The following is a 15,821-nucleotide window of genomic DNA, read 5'->3' on the forward strand; positions in this document are numbered from 1 at the left end:
TGTCACAGCGTTTGGGAACAAAGACCCATTCTAAATTGCACGCACACACTGTCATCTATCTTATGATGCATGAGGACTGTGTAACAGTTTGACAGGAGCATTTCTGGAATTGTATCTCTCTGCTGCCTATATGCATTACTGCTAGGGACAATGTATTATCATGGGCATGGGGGAAAAAAAATGAGCTAAGGAATACATTTAACAAAGCATTAACATATAACCGTAACATCAAATCAACGGGGGTTACTATAGAAAATGCATAAAAAATGCCATCCATTTAGACAAATCCATGACTTTACTGCAAAGTTATATCAAGTTTCCACACAGGCTAATTTAAGCAAGAACATTATATTGCAAAGGTTGAGTTGAGATCTATTTGACACATTTTAGATAAACATTTCCTTTTAGGAACACATTTGTTGGTTCCTAGCATTTAGCAATATGAGCACCCTTTGCATCTAACGTGAATGCTTTTGTCACAAAGTACTCTGTCTGTTTTTGCCAGTGTGCTAGAGTGAAAGTAGTTATGGCACAGCAACTCATTGCTATCCTTCACATTCATACCAGGTTCTTAAAGATACTTTAATATACTGATATTTGTTGTTCTTTAAGTTCTTTGATCAAAAGAGCTATGAAAACACGGTGAAACTGTGGGAAGGAACATGGAGGATCTGGAGATACTGTAATGAGAGGGAACAGGATTTGTGATCTGTTGCTGTAGCCCTACAACACAGCAAGGTGTGGGGCCAAATAGCTGCTTGTGTACCAGCCACACACCCTCACCACCTCAAGTTCAGCAGTGGTGACACTGGCAGAGAGCTGGAAGCTGCTTGTGATCTGGCCAGAAACTAAGCTTACCGTCTGGGAGGTTTGGCTGAGTCATGAGGTGATGGGAACACGCTCCGACAGCAGGGAGAACAACATCCTACCATTAGTCTGGCTTTTGTCCATCATGAAATCAGAACTGTGTCCTCCACATTTCCCCACCAGAGGGACTCTGAATTACAGAAGTGTAGGTCCTGCCTTTGTCTGAGCTAAGCATCGGGGAAGAAACTTGGCTTGTTGCTTGCAAGAAATACAGACATCTGTAATAACCAGGCACAACAAAAACATCCCCCTCAAAAGAAAACAACCTGCTCAAATTAAGCACTAACTAGCCTTCTCCTGAAACCACTGGAGGATAATCCTACTGCAGTGAGGAGATGCCCTTAGAGCAATGTAAAATGCAAACACATGAGACATCAAGGCTTGAGATTTCCTGTATGTGTCAGTCCTTATTTGTATGATGGTCAGAACCAGAGAGGAATCAGCACAGCCTGTGTTTATCAAAAACGTAAGAGACTGTGCCTTGAAAGGGACAGCACATTTGTCACTGCAGAGCAGCAGGGTTGCTGTAAATCATGTGGACTAACAAACCAGCCAGAAGCAATAACTCGTGAGTGCTCGGCATTTCTAGACCTATAAAGCAAATCTCTTTTGATGTCAGAGATAAGCTACATTCTATCACCTTTCCCTGAGGAAAATCAGAAAGGGCAGCAACAGGGGATATTCATTTATAGAAGCATCTCTGAAACAGATGTTGAACGACTGACAACAGAAGGGGTTTGCACTGCATTTTGTAAACAATCTATAGAGTTGCATAAGAAATTAACACATCACAGCTTGTAAACCAATACGTATGCTTAGCTTACACAGAATAAGTGTGAATGACTAAATCAGTTTACAGCCACTGTATTATCCCAGTAGCAAACACACAAGTACTAAGCTATATGCTACTGCACAATGCTGGTATGTCTGTGCCAGTGCCTACTGTAAAGTGTGAAATGATCTTGAGACATTGACATTTTAATTTCAAGTCTGTGCCACTCAAGGGTCCCAGGTAATGCTGGTCCCTACCTCACAGGGGTTGAGGGGGCTGTGTGGTTGTCCTCATGTTTCCAGGGCAGATCGTCACAGATCAGAGAACTGCGAGACTTCAGACATTACTTTTGCAGCAAGAACATACTCTTTCTTTGTTTTCCCTGTTACCTGCCACTGGTTTTGCCCAGCTCCAGGCCCGCATTTCTTTATTAGCCCACCAGGGCGCTGCTGACAGCCACATGCACACTCCATTTCCAAGCCATATTCCAATTTATCATCCCGTGCCTCTCCTTCCTCAGTAAGCATCCCACTTTTCCACCTCTCAAGGCCTCTGCCATCATCAGAGCTGTGTTTCTCTGCACTGCGTCATTGTGTTAGAGACATAAATATCTCACTTTAGACAGAATAACTGCTCATTGCACTATCTGTACAGAACTGTGGTTGTACCACACAAAGACAAACAAGCAAAATAAATTAGCCACAGACACCTGATCAATTAGAGAAATTGCTGCCACAGCTAAACCAAGTAAAACAAACCTATGGGCATGTCAAGAAAAGCTCAGACAGAGCAACAGATTGCAGCCTTACTGCCTTGCAATTCAGTACAAAGCTTATGGTCTGTACTAAGAAAAGCAATCCTGGGACACAAAGGTCAGGCTTATAGGTTTGATTCCTAGATCTGTAAGTCCTAAATTCTGTTTTTCTCTCTTCCCTCTGAAAAATAAACTTTCAAAAAAGAGAAGTCTTCCTTCCCAGCCAAATAGATCAAATCACCATGGCTTAGTTTTGTTTCCATGAGTGCTTCCTCCTGCCCCATGTCTGTTGAGAGTTCACCCAGTGCATCCCCTCATTTACCAGAAAAGAGCCTAGAATTAAATTTGTCTCATGAGTTTAGATGAGACTCAAGACTGTACTTAAGATCTAGTTTCAGAAACTCTTTAAGCAGGCATACACTAATACTATGAGCAAAATGACTGTATAATTTCACTTACAAATCTGATATAATCAATCAAATGCTCAGCATTTCACAGGTTTTCTCCTTCATTATTGTTTCCTGTACTGTTTAAGAACATTCTGAAACTCTTCCTAACATATCAGATTGATTTCTTCTGTTTTAATAGTCATCACTGACCCTTCCTGGAGAACAATTTCCAAGTGCTGGCAGAGGTAGCCTTCCACACAGCAGCTGGTCTCTTCAGTCTGGTTCATTAATAGAGCCAAAAGTCAAGTTTTATGTTCATCATTTCGGAAAGATGCACACCTGTAAATCACTTGCTATTTCAGAGGAGAAAATCATGCTCGGAAATGAAATGAAAACTTTGATTCACATGAATCTGCCATTGTTCCATTCTGTTCCAAGTAAAAAGTGCGCATTTTTAAATCATATTCCTTCGGAGAGGCAATCAATAACAGAAAATTCAGTTAAACTCGATATTTTTCTACAAACTTACATTACAAGCACCATATCTGCTTTGGATCTTTTTACATTGTACCTCACTGTCTGCTTCATAGTGTAGTCAGGAATGAATTTATAGATCTGCCAGGCCATAAAAGAAAAACTAGTGTCATGAAGATAAAATGCAGTTCAAGAGACCACAGCAGAAGCTGACTTGCATTTAGTTCCAGCACATAACCACTCCCAGGAGTTACTGTTTTAGTACTTGATATAATTTGAGTCTCACAAATTTTCCCCTAAAGCGCTGTCAAGTAATTTGCTGCATTAGAGGATGTGATCCTTTCTTTCTTTGCTGGAATTTCAAGTGCAACATCTTGAACTACATGATCCGTGAGGTCCCTTCCAACCTGGGTCATTCTGTGATCTTGTGGAAACAGAAAGGGAAAATTGTTTAAGGAATTGATGATGAAGTTTGCAATGAACAAAAGAAACAGTTTGCTCACCCCTCCATTCTGATTTATCTTTCTGCAGTTGGAAAAATGGCAGTTGAATGTTATTTTGTTTCCTCGTGGAAAAGCCTGTTGGATCAAGACAAAAGTACTTTTATTAAACATGGCTTACAAGTTCATGACCTATAAATGCTTATAAAGGAACAGTATTTGTCATATTACCGAAGTGAGTATTCTGCGTTGTTCTGCCTTGTATGAATGCTGTAAGCCATTTAAAAATGAGGAGGGGGTGCCCTCTTGTGTTTACAGTAGAATGATCTTAATGTTCACCCCATTCAAAATCACGCAGCAGGAAAAATTTATCCAATGTGGTATCGAACATGGGTTTGGCTGGGGGTCAGGCCATGTCTCTGATGGACACTACAAGCGAGGCTGCTCATGCATTCCTATAAGGTTTCAGCCACTTGTCCCACAGCATCCCACAGCACTTAGCCCTTTGCAGGGGGGAGGTGTAATAATTTACTGACCAATACGCCAATAAAAAGCTGCTGCTGGAGTCCTTCCCGTGCAGGCAGAATGTCAGGAATTTCCAGATGAGCTAAGTGGGACGTCCACAGCTAGAAGAGATCATCTCAAGACACTTAAGACTCCTGTAAAAGAATCTTGGATTGTGTCTCCCTTAGATGGTCTAGGAGGAGATGAATACTGAAAAAACAAGTAGGCAGTCCTGGTACCGATGTCCTACTTGCTGTGATGCACAGCCCTCAACAGGAATGGAACTTCATCACCTGGCACCGCCTGGCAGGAAGGATGGCATTACTCAACATGTGGGTATGCAACTTGCACTTTGCATTCTGGAAACCACTTCGGTGCAGGGCAACATGCACCAGACAAGGCCACACAACGGGTCTGAAATTAGGAAGGACAGAGGGATGGAGGGATGGAGGGAGGAAGGAAGGGCGGAAGGAAGGGCGGAAGGAAGGGCGGAAGGGAGGGAGGGAGAGAGGGAGGGAGGAGCAAGGAAGTAAGAAGAAAGGAAGAAGAAGGAAGTAAAAGCGAAGGAAGGAAGTAGAGGTAGGAAGGAAGAAGGAAGGAAGGACAGGAAGAGAAAGGAAGAAGGAGGAAAGGAAGAAGGAAGGAAGACAGGAGAGGAGGAAGGAAGAAGGAAGAAGGAAGAGGACAGAGGGAAGGAGGCGAATGAGAAGAGAAGAGGGAAGAGGAAGGAGTGAGAGGAAGAGGAAGGAGGGAAGGAGGGAGGAGGAAGGAGGAAGGACGGAAGGAGGGAAGGAGGGAAGAGGAAGGATGGAGCGAGGGAACGGAGGACAGGAGGGAAGGATGGAAAGGAGGGAAGAGGGAGAGAAGGAAGATGCGAAGAGGAAGGAAGGAGGAGGAAAAGGAAGGAGGAATAAGGAAGGCAAGAAGAAAGGAGGAAGAAGGACAGGAAGGGGGAAGGAGGAGGAAGGGCAAGGAGGAGGAGGGAAGAGGGAAGGAGGGAAGGAGGAAGGAGGAAGGAGGAAGAGGGAGGGAGAAACAGGAAGGAGGAAGGAGGAAGGAGGAAGAGGAAGGGGAAGCGAGGAAGGAAGGAAGGACGGAAGGAGGAAAGGAGGAAGGATGGAAGGACGGGAAGGAGGAAGGAAGAAGGAAAAGGAAGGAAGAAGGAAGAAGAAGAAGGAGAGGAAGGAGAAGAAGGAAGGAAGGAAGGAAGGAAGGAAGGAAGGAAGGAAGGAAGGAAGGAAGGAAGGAAGGAAGGAAGGAAGGAAGGAAGGATAAAAGGCTCTCTATCACCCTCTGCAGTTGCTTGTAGAACTGTGATGATTAACCTGTAGTGATGACAGGGAGGGAGGGAAGAACAAGGTCACATCTTTCAGCAGCAGCTCATGAGGTCTGCTGACCTATATGAGTTAAAATACACCTCTATAAAGTGTTGTTTGATCTCTCCCTCTGCATGAAGGACTGAGCAACTAGAAGAGCAAGCTGTGCTTACAGAGTCTGCTAACATACTGTCCTGACCTGGAAGACATGTTACTTCTAAGAGCAAGACAACATGGAGACAGTTCTACAATAAAAAAAGACTTGAGGATCACCAGGAAAAATCACCCAAGTGAAGATGTGATGCAAAATTGAACCCATTAGAAAGAATATCTGCAGATAATGCTGTTTCTTTTGCCTTCAAATATCCTAATTTGGAAGGGACCCACAAGGCTCAAGGAGTCCAACTCCCATCTCCACACAGCACCACCCAACACACAAACCCAACGTCTGAGAGCACTGTCCAATTGCTCCTTGAACTCCAGCAGATTGGGCCTGTGCACACTGCCCTGGGCAGCCTGTGCCATGCCCACCAACCTCTGTGAAGAACCTTTCTCTAACCCCCAGCTGACCCTCTCCTAACACAGCTATATGATTCCTATATCTTTACTATTTAACCAATATTTGCAGTTCAATATGCATGCTATGAGCACAGTAATGAGTATGCATATTTTCTTTTCTTACTTTATCAGATGGAACATTCCAGATAGTTAAGTTTCCAAGAAATCTCCACTTCAAAGGGAGTGCCTCCTTCTTACCAAGGCATCTGTACTTACCATGCCCAGATTCAAACACAGATGATGGAATGCAGTTTTACAACTTTTACTTCATTGTAATACTTCACATGATACTTAGCTTTAGCAAGGGTAAGGTAAATTTAGAAAGGGAATCTGCCTCAAAATGAAGATGCTTACTGAAAACAAAACTAGAATGTACATCTATGCACATTAGATCCTCACAAGTGTTATGAAGATAAATGAAGGACACTATTTTGAAGGTGTAAAATCACCATTAAGGAAGGCTTGAAGTGTGCCTAAACATATGCCAGTATAAAGATGTTTAGCCTATCAAAACTAATAACATATCCCTTTACACATGCAGGAGGCACAGGAAGCCTGTTCAGAGAAAATTAAGCCAGGCAATTGCATTCATTTTTCTCTTCTGTATTCAGAGCTGAAGGTCTGGGGGAATTTCCCACTCCCGACCACTTATCACTTATGAGGCATTCATCACAGAAGCTGCTTCAAGCTTCTTAAAGATGTTGCAATTGCAATGTGATCAGGTAGTGTTGTAGAGGCACCCAGATGAAATGCTAATTGACTTATTGATGGATTGCAGTGTGTGAACCCTCTCCTGAAATTGCTTTGGTATTTAATAAATAGTAGATGGTAAATGGTAAATCAGTAAGTGGTAGAGAAATTTATTGAGGATTGGACAATTGTTACATTCACACACAGATAAAATCACCATCCTCTGGGAGGAGTCTAAGTTTGGTATTCCCAGAAGCTGGGCACATGTTCAGGGAAGGATTCCTGTGTGCTTGTTCTGTCCCTATTCCCCTCCTTAGGAATTTACTTCTGGCTACAGTTGGAGGAAGGATACATGGGGGCTGGCCCTGTGATCTGACAGCACAGCCACTGTAACATTTCATGGTGCAGAGTGCAAAAGAGGGTAAAGTCAGCTCAGGACTTCACAGCGAGCACTATCAGTTATGAGAAGGAAGAAATTAAAGCTGTGCACAATAGACTTCCTGCTGGGAAGCTGAGAGAGGTGGGGGGAACTCGGTATCCCAAAGGATGCGCTGGTAACGACCCCAAACAGGAAGCAATAGCCGTGCCAGAAAGCGATCCACCCGCTTTGAGCACCAGGCCGACTCGGAATGCGGTACGTGGTAAAGCAGAGTGCCATGTCCATAAAGGGAAAGGGCGTGCGAGCGGGGCGATTCCAGGAACATCTAATTAGAGACAAAGGGAAGCTGAAACGCTTTAGGCGGAGCTATAGAACGACTGGCTGTACATAGGGAAGCGCTACCAGAACAGCCCCTGAGCGGGGCGCTGAGGTAAGCGCGGTACCGCCCGCAGCCCCGCCCGCCCTGTGGCTGAGGGCCGGGCCCTCACAGTGCCCACCCCCGGCTCTGGGGGCGGTGCCAGCCTCGTTCCCACCCCACTAAGGCCATATAAACGCCGCCAGCGCCCCCCGCCCCCTCTTTTCCTGTGGAGCGGTGGTGCTGGCGGTAAGGGGTCGGTGGGGCGGATGGAGCTGAGGGGCGTATAGGCTGCTTGGTTCGCGCTTGGGCATCCAGGGGGCACCGCGTTGCGATGCTGCGGGTTTGCTGGGAGGCTCGCTCCGTGCCGCTGTGAGCCCGCGGTGTGTAGTTTATGAACGTGGGCGGCGGGGTCCCATTTTGCCCTGGTGCGGGCGGTGCCCGGCTGGGCTCCGAGTGGCCCGCGCCATTTTGAGCTGAGCTCGGAGGCTGCTGGGCGAGCGCTGCCCGTCTGTGAGTCATTAGGGCTAGAAACAGCCCCTTCATACAACAGGGAGGTCCTTCGTTACACTTAGTTGGCAATTAAATTACCAGTTCTTACGCCAACACATAGAACGACGGGAGAGAGCTATTCTAACATGTCTATGAAGAAATCAGCGGCCCTTTTACTTCAGCATAGGGTTGTGTGCCTTGTGAATCACCAGCTTAAAGCTTTAACCATTGAGGTATGCATTTCTTGCTAGGCAATGAAAGCAGGATGAAAGAAGCATTATGGAAATACATATTCTTTTAAAATGTTTAGCCTGAGACACGCCTTTCACTGTGGAAATGCTGTTGTTGAGCAGTAGCTGTTCTGGAAGAGCAGGAATGGTAAGGAAAAGAGTAGCGAAGTTGTAGGCTTATATGCCTGGAGAAGAGGAGGCTCAAGGGGAGACCTTATTGCTCTATAACTTCCTGAAGGGAGGTTGTAGTGAGCTGGGGGTTGGCCTCTTCTCTCGTGTAATCGATGATAGAACTAGAGGGAATGGTTTTAAGCTGCGCCAGGGGAGATTCAGGCTGAACATTAGGAAGTATTACTTCTCGGAAAGGGTAGTCAGGCATTGGAATGCACTGCCCAGGGAGGTGGTGGAGTCACCGACCATGGGAGTGTTCAAGAAACGTCTGTGATATGTGAGCAGCAATTAGGTGGTGGCTGTATTCACGTGAGAGGCAATCCCTGCCTTAAGATGGCTCATCTAATGATACCCAGAGTCAGGTGTTAGGTTACTGAGCTGTGAAGTTATTGTATCTTTACTAACTGTTAGTGCACCATGGTTATTGGGTGCAATAAATATACTTTGATTGCTTTGATCTGAAACAAAGCCAAGTTTAGTAACCTGTCCCAGAGTGCAGCCTTTATTTCATCTGCACAGTGTGTAGTAATAAACATTTCTGTTAGAAGAAGCTACATGTTTGAAATGTATATGACAAAACAAATGTTTTCTTTGCCTTGTGAACGAATATAACTTGCTGTTTCCTTGTTGCTTATATGGCTGTATTTCTTGCTGCCTTCTGAAAACACTGCAAACTGAGGGTTGACTACTTAACATTTCGTTGCTTCTGTGACTTCAGAAAGCCTTAACGTATGTTATTAAGGGGCCTAACACTAAGTATCTGCTCGTTTCACGTGCTAAGCTTGTCTGTGTTTATTTTTAGGTATGAAGCAGAAACTTCCAGTGGTGTCCAGTATGTTGTACACAAGCATTAAGGTAATGGTTTGTTTTTTTTGCTATAGGAATAGGTCTGCATGTAAATGTTTTCATTTCAGTTTCCACGTTTCCGTCTGATGTAAGTATAGAATGTATAAGGTGCCAGAGATTGCTGTCTTTGTATGGCTTTTAAGTGAACAAAACAGAAAAACAGTTGCAGGACATTGCATTTTCATGGTTACCTTTAAACTGATGAGGAATTACATGAGTTAAAATGAGTGCTGAGGTCACATGCTTTTAATTATCATCTTTTCTGTACCACTGCATTGAGCATGAGGGCCTACGTGATGGGTCACTTGATTAAGTTGTGCCATCTTTGACCTCATTGCAGCCTTTCAATACCTGAAGGGAACTTACACCCAGGAGGGGAGTAAACTCTTTGAAAGGGCTGACAATAGCAGGACACGGGGAAATGGTTTTAAGTTGAAAGAGGGAAGATTTAGGTTGGGTGTTATGGGGAAGTTCTTCACTAGGAGAGTGGTTAGGCCCTGGAACAGGCTGCCCAGGGAGGTTGTGGATGCCCCGTCCTTGGAGGTGTTCAAGACCAGGTTGGACGGGGCCCTGGGCAACCTGATCTAGTAAAGGTGTATGTTTGGTGGCCCTGCCAGGCAGGGGGGTTGGAACTACATGATCCTTGAGGTCCCTTCCAACCTGGGTCATTCTGTGATTCTGTGATCTGTGTAACTTACTACAAGTTAATGGTCATGCATTAGACATGTATTGGAGCTAATGTGAACCCATGTACATGGCCATATTTGAGCTTAACTACTGATTCTGTAAACTATGGGCAGTAGAATATTTAATTTGGAAGGAATCTACAAATATTAGGAATAACGTTGTGGATAAATATGTAACATAAAACAGAAGCTTAAATGACTTGGTTCTTCATCCTAAAATGATTTTAGGCCACTTTTTTCTACTGTGTATAGAATTTAAACTGCAAGTTCTTAGCAGACAATTGTAGACAAATTGATTTTGTGTGTGTGTGAAAAGAAAGTTTAGTTCCTGCTGATCGCTTCTTAACATGTGACATGGTACTGTGTGAGGTGGTACTTAGAACATCATACCAGCTTTTCTGCTTGATCTAATTGTTGCTTAATTTTGATTTTAGCCCATCATGGAAGCACCATCAGAACTAGAAGAGTATTTGGTTCACACAAGTGGATTTTCCTGAAAGCTGTGTATGTATTTAGGACCAGAGGGAATGGTTTCAAGCTATGGTAGAGGAGATTCAGGCTGGACATTAGGAAGTATTACTTCTCAGAAAGGGTGGTCAGGCACTGGAATGGACTGCCCAGGGAGGTGGTGGAGTCACTGACCCTGCGAGTGTTCAAGACAAGACTGGATGTTGTGTTGAGGGACATGGTTTAGTGGGAGCTATTGGTAATAGGTGAACGGTTGGACTGGATGATCTTTCAGGTCTTCTCCAACCTTTGTGATTCTATGTTTTGAATGATCTTGTTAAACGGCTTAGCAATGTACTTGTACTCAAATTAGTAACATTGTCATTAGCTTTAAAAATGAGACATTAGTGTATTTCAGGCATGTTATTAGACATGATCTGTGTTGAAATGTGTAGGCTAGAAAGGTGAATAGATTCAGTTATTTCAAACTGCTTATGAAGGAGCTGGTAAAATATGTCTAAGATTTACATCGTAAATGTGACAATTATCTGTCAGTGTACACTTTATTGGGGAATTAGTATAGGAGTTGAGGTGAAGAAAATGAAGTTGACAGCTGGAAGTTCTTTGTCAGTATAAACAGACAAATTTAGTTCCAAGTTTCCTATTAAAATGTATTCGTCATTTTTTAAGAGTGTAGTCTATATTCTCACTTTCTGGAAATGCTAAGAAACAATTTTAGGATCTGTTCAGTTTAACTTGTCAAACTCAAATGCCTACAACAATGTCTGGAAAGTAAAAATGGGGAGGAAGGACGATTCACAAGACTAAAACTTAGTCATCCCAAGTGGGTTGTGTTAATGAACGAACATATTCTAATTGCTTGCTTTATTTCTATCTAGGATGACGTGTGAACAGTTTTTAATGTTGGAAAAGGTGATCTTTATGATGAAAGATGTCCTGGCAACTTACTACAACAGATAGAGGTAATACTGTTAAACTGCTGAAGCTTTTCCTTGGTGTATTCCCTATTAAAGCTATGTGTATTCTCTTTCTAGTACAATTATTTAAGTGGTGGATTGTGATGAAGTTGCCATACCTGATTTGTTGATGAAAAACATCATACGGATCTGGCTTCTGAGACAAAACCACTTTTCTTTCAAAAGCCATTTAATCTTTCTGTCACTTTCCCAGTTAGTTCTATGCTGTCCCCATATACAAGCTCAATATTGTTTTTGGTGCACTACTGAAAATTGGCTTATGGGCGTCCAGTTGCCCAGCAAATGGTTGCACCTTTAAAGACAAGAGAGAGGAGAAGCTTAGATCCCTGTAATTTGAGGTATCTTGTCTTGGAGATTAAAAAATGAGGAATCCAGCAAGTATTGTAAGTGCCCTGGTAAGAAAATGAAGTGTTCCTGGGTTTTGAGTTAGCTGATGGTACTATGACTCACTGTTAACATGGGATGCATTCTGATGCAGGCATTAAGGATTGCTAAAGTTAATGATTAGAAGTGAATTGTAATGAATTAAAGCTGCTTCAGCTCTAGTGTTAAACTAATTCAGGAGGGCTAGTCTGAATTTACCTGCAGCAGGCAAAAAGTGTGCACAGGAACACTCATTGTGCCTCAGGTGTATTGGGAGCTGTTTCCTCAAGATCTTCATTTTTCTGAATTCAACCTTTCTCAATGAAATGTGGGTTTTGATGTAAAATTTCTGTGTAAGTTCAGATTTTATTTAGAAAGTCAAAATGTAGAAATGTGAAGTTCTAATTTTGCTGTCCAACTACACAGCTGTAGTTTAATTTCACTCCTTCCTAAAGAAAGGCTTTTAGTTTCTTTTAATGAATGAGTTTTGTTCTAGTATGTGAAGTTCAATCAGAGAAGTGAAGCTTTTTGTGTGGAAGTGCTACCTGTAAACCAATGCCTTGTTTAGACAGGAGTCCAGAGGAAAGCTGAAAGTAGCAAACCTTGTTGATAAAACTAATTGGTGCAATTTTTATCTTTGCAGGGATGCTTGAAGGTTGCTTCTTGAAGGTATGACTTCAATAAGAATAGAATTAAGTTGTAAGAATGCATGTGGCTTGACTTTTGAAATTAGATTATTGTTGTACCATGACAGATAAAACATTAAGAAGATGATACACTTTGTAGTTCTTTCAGACCTTGAAAACTTGGCAAACTAGGTTTGAATGACTGCACTTCAAACTGCATTACTATATCAAACACATCTGAAAGTATGAGGTGACATGTAAACATTTACTGCAGATGGCATATCTGAAATTGTGAAGTGTTTATGCCTGTGTGCATTGTGGGGAGTGCTGAAGTGTTTCATCTATATTGGCTTTAATCGTAAGTTCTATCAGTTCCAGCTCAAAATACCATGTTTAATTTTCCTGTCGCTTCAGTTGTCCTGCATGGAAGAATAGTTTTTCAGTGTAATGCTTGTTGTCAGATTTTAGCTTTTAATGTTTTGATACAAGTTGAGAAGCACATTCTCACTATCATTTTCAGAAATTAAGCTTTTGATTATGGTAGAAGGAGACTTAGACTTTAACAGGTGAGTCTGTCACAGCTTAGAGCAAAGTTGTGTCCAGGCAACACATGTAAAAGAAAAATTTTACTTTGATGTGAGAAAACTTGTAGGTTAAGTTTTGCAGAGCTTAATAAGTACTGATATTACACATTACTAAGCGTGCTGTGGAATGAGAGACCAAAGAGTACGGTGTGTTTTGAGCGATGGAAGAAAACATTTCTGAGCTAATAAATGTCTCTTTTCCAACAGGAAAATGCTCACAACTGTACGAACAAATGCTTTTAATTTGTTCAGGTATGTAATTGAAAAGCATTTGAGCATTTTATGATCAAATGTGAATTAAGTCTGTATTTACAAGTTATAAATTTTTAGTACCGTGACTGTTGCTAATATACTTCAATAACCAATACAGTAGGTTTGCATGGTAACTTACTGTGTATATGTACTAAGTATAAGGTCACTTACTACTCAAGGGACTGCATGTGCCATTAGTTGTGCCCAGCTTTTACTAACCTTAAAATCTACTTATGAAGATTTAAATATTTATGTGTGGAAGGGTGAAGAATGTTCAGTTTTTTCATTGCAGTCAGCAACGCTATCAGAAGAGCAAAGTGCATCATGTATTAGATTTACTTTTATGGTACAGTTTCTGCATCTCATCTGTGATGATCCTATCCCGAACCTGAATTCTTTGCTGAAAAACCTACAACGGATCCGGCATCTGAGATGAGATCAGAAGACTAGATTTAAACTTACTGAAGAGTATTACATTTTTTTGTGCAGTTTTAGGTGCTTTTGCAAAAAAAAGAAGTAGAAAGTTATACCATTCTGTGCTTATTTGCAAAATAACTTTCTTTAACTTTCTTCCTCAAATGAACCATTTTATTTAGACCTTGTTCTCCTTTTTCCAGTGAGTTGGAACGTTTTTGTCAGTGCTGCTTGACAAATGTGGATGATCTGTAACTGGAAGAAAGTGTAACACCTGAAGAGATGTTCTCGCTTGGAGTGGGACCGTGATTTTAAAATCCTGCTGAAACAGTTGTTGAAATTGTTTAGCAGAAGCTGTTATCAAAAACTGCACGTGAACCTGTAAGGGGGGCTAATATAAAGATGTTAACCAAGATGGTGGTAAATAGTCAAAGGTTATTAGCAAAGGAAAACTCACCAATGTCGATGCCTTGACTGGATAGCTGAGGCAATCTCCACTGGGGAGCAATCTTCAAGAGATGCTGCCTCAGTGGTGGCCAGCCCTTAAATGAGGTCTTAGAGGAGGTGGAGTCGAAGTCCACCCCTTCCAGGAACACAGCTAAATTACTCTCACCTGTGCTCCTGCAGCTGACCCAACACTTGCCTCAGCTGATTAATCAGAGGTTCAAGCTGTGATTTCCCATACAGAACCAAAATTACTGTCTCTGTGTATTTAAAATAATGCTTTTCCCCAAACCTCAAACTGCCCTCTTTGGGAAGGATAACGGTAGCAATAGAGAAATGAGTGGTGAGCTTCAATGTATAAAAAAGAAACAGACTATTGGCCCTTAGGGAATGTAAGGCTATGCAGACTTTTTGATACTGAGCATCTAAAATTACTCAAAACAGTGGAATTTGCAGGTAGGCCACGCAGCATTGATACATAAATTCAAACTACTGAGTGCTTCTTGAAGATGTCACGTGGGAGATTGAAATAAGTAGATGAGGTGGTGTGAAAGCACCAACGTGAAGCACTTGCAAAAAGAAACACTTGAAATTTCAGGTGGCATGAGGGAAGTTGTGGTCACAGAAAAGGCGTGGACTAAAGCTTTCATTTTCTTCTGCATCTGGTTGGGGACAGAAGGAAAGGGGAGTTTTCATGAGCTGCCAATTTAGCATGAAAAGACCGGTATCGGAGCTGGAACTGTGCCCACTGAAGAAGACCTTGGCAGCGTTATCTGTTTCCATTGTGGGAGGAAAAGGAGTATAAACGCTGGAACTTTTGCTTGCAGCTGTCACTAACCACACAGTAATATGTTAACATCGTGTTTGTTGTATTAAGCAGATCATCTCTCTTCCACCGAGCAAGAGAGGAATCATAAATTGGTTGCCTGAGTAAGTTGCCTTTAAAGACTTCATGAACTACACTTGATACCTGAAAGGCCCATTTTCCTATTAGTGCAGTATCATAGTAGTGCAGAACACTTAAGTAGCAGCATTGGGAAGGTCAGAAATAAGTGTCTGACTGCAAAAACATACATTAATGATGTGATTGAAGTCTGAAGTCCAGGAGTGGCTTGGCTTACTGCATAACCTCTGCTTTGGTTATTCAGTAATAACCAGCTACTTTGGCTGTTCAGAGGCTGCTTCTCAGTGAGTTAGCTGTGTAAATTGGTCTACTGAATATATCATTGGATGCTGCACAATTTTACTACAGAAAACTTTCCCTTGATGGCTTTCATCAGGATTTATTATCTGTTGATGTTGCTGAGAAGGATAGGTATTTCTTTGCTGTGTTTTGTACATGCTCTTTCTTGAATAAAGATGAGGATGTGGAAAACTTAACCAGCTGTTGAACATTAGTTCTGTAATCACTTAAGGTGTTTCTTGACAGCTTGTGTTTTGCAAGGGCTGCAGAGGCAATGTGGCTTTATTGTACTGGTACAGGGCATGCTGAACATGTGACATTCCACACGCTGCTTGACTGACTCCTGGACAATGTAAGCTCCGCTGGCAGTTATATAATTCAGAAATGCAGAGGGATCAGTCTCCCATCTTAATTGCATTGCATTTGCAGCCCTTCTCAGTGGTGTGCACACCCCTGAACAAGGGGTAACAGACAGAAATGAGAACCCGGGAAGTTCTATATAGACTTCAGGAAGAACTCTACTGTGAAAGTGACAGAGCACTGCAACAGGCTGCCCACAGATTCTGGAGTTTATCAAGATGTGTCCG

At 42.4% G+C, this 15,821-nt stretch overlaps 1 long non-coding RNA gene and 2 other non-coding genes across 3 annotated transcripts; all 3 read left to right on the forward strand.

The window, feature by feature from the left end:
• Positions 1-7,699: 7,699 nt before the first annotated feature.
• On the forward strand, positions 7,700-14,099 carry LOC107311953. Its single transcript, XR_001554322.2, has 7 exons — positions 7,700-7,747; positions 9,194-9,246; positions 10,358-10,427; positions 11,270-11,353; positions 12,375-12,400; positions 13,149-13,193; positions 13,811-14,099. It is a non-coding gene; the product is annotated as an uncharacterized LOC107311953 (long non-coding RNA).
• On the forward strand, positions 11,444-11,511 carry LOC116653283. Its single transcript, XR_004306852.1, has one exon. It is a non-coding gene; the product is annotated as a small nucleolar RNA SNORD50 (small nucleolar RNA).
• LOC116653282 lies at positions 13,557-13,627 on the forward strand. Its single transcript, XR_004306851.1, has one exon. It is a non-coding gene; the product is annotated as a small nucleolar RNA SNORD50 (small nucleolar RNA).
• Positions 14,100-15,821: the final 1,722 nt, after the last annotated feature.

The sequence above is a fragment of the Coturnix japonica genome, chromosome 3 (genome assembly GCF_001577835.2).
Source record: "Coturnix japonica isolate 7356 chromosome 3, Coturnix japonica 2.1, whole genome shotgun sequence".
NCBI lineage: Eukaryota > Metazoa > Chordata > Aves > Galliformes > Phasianidae > Coturnix > Coturnix japonica.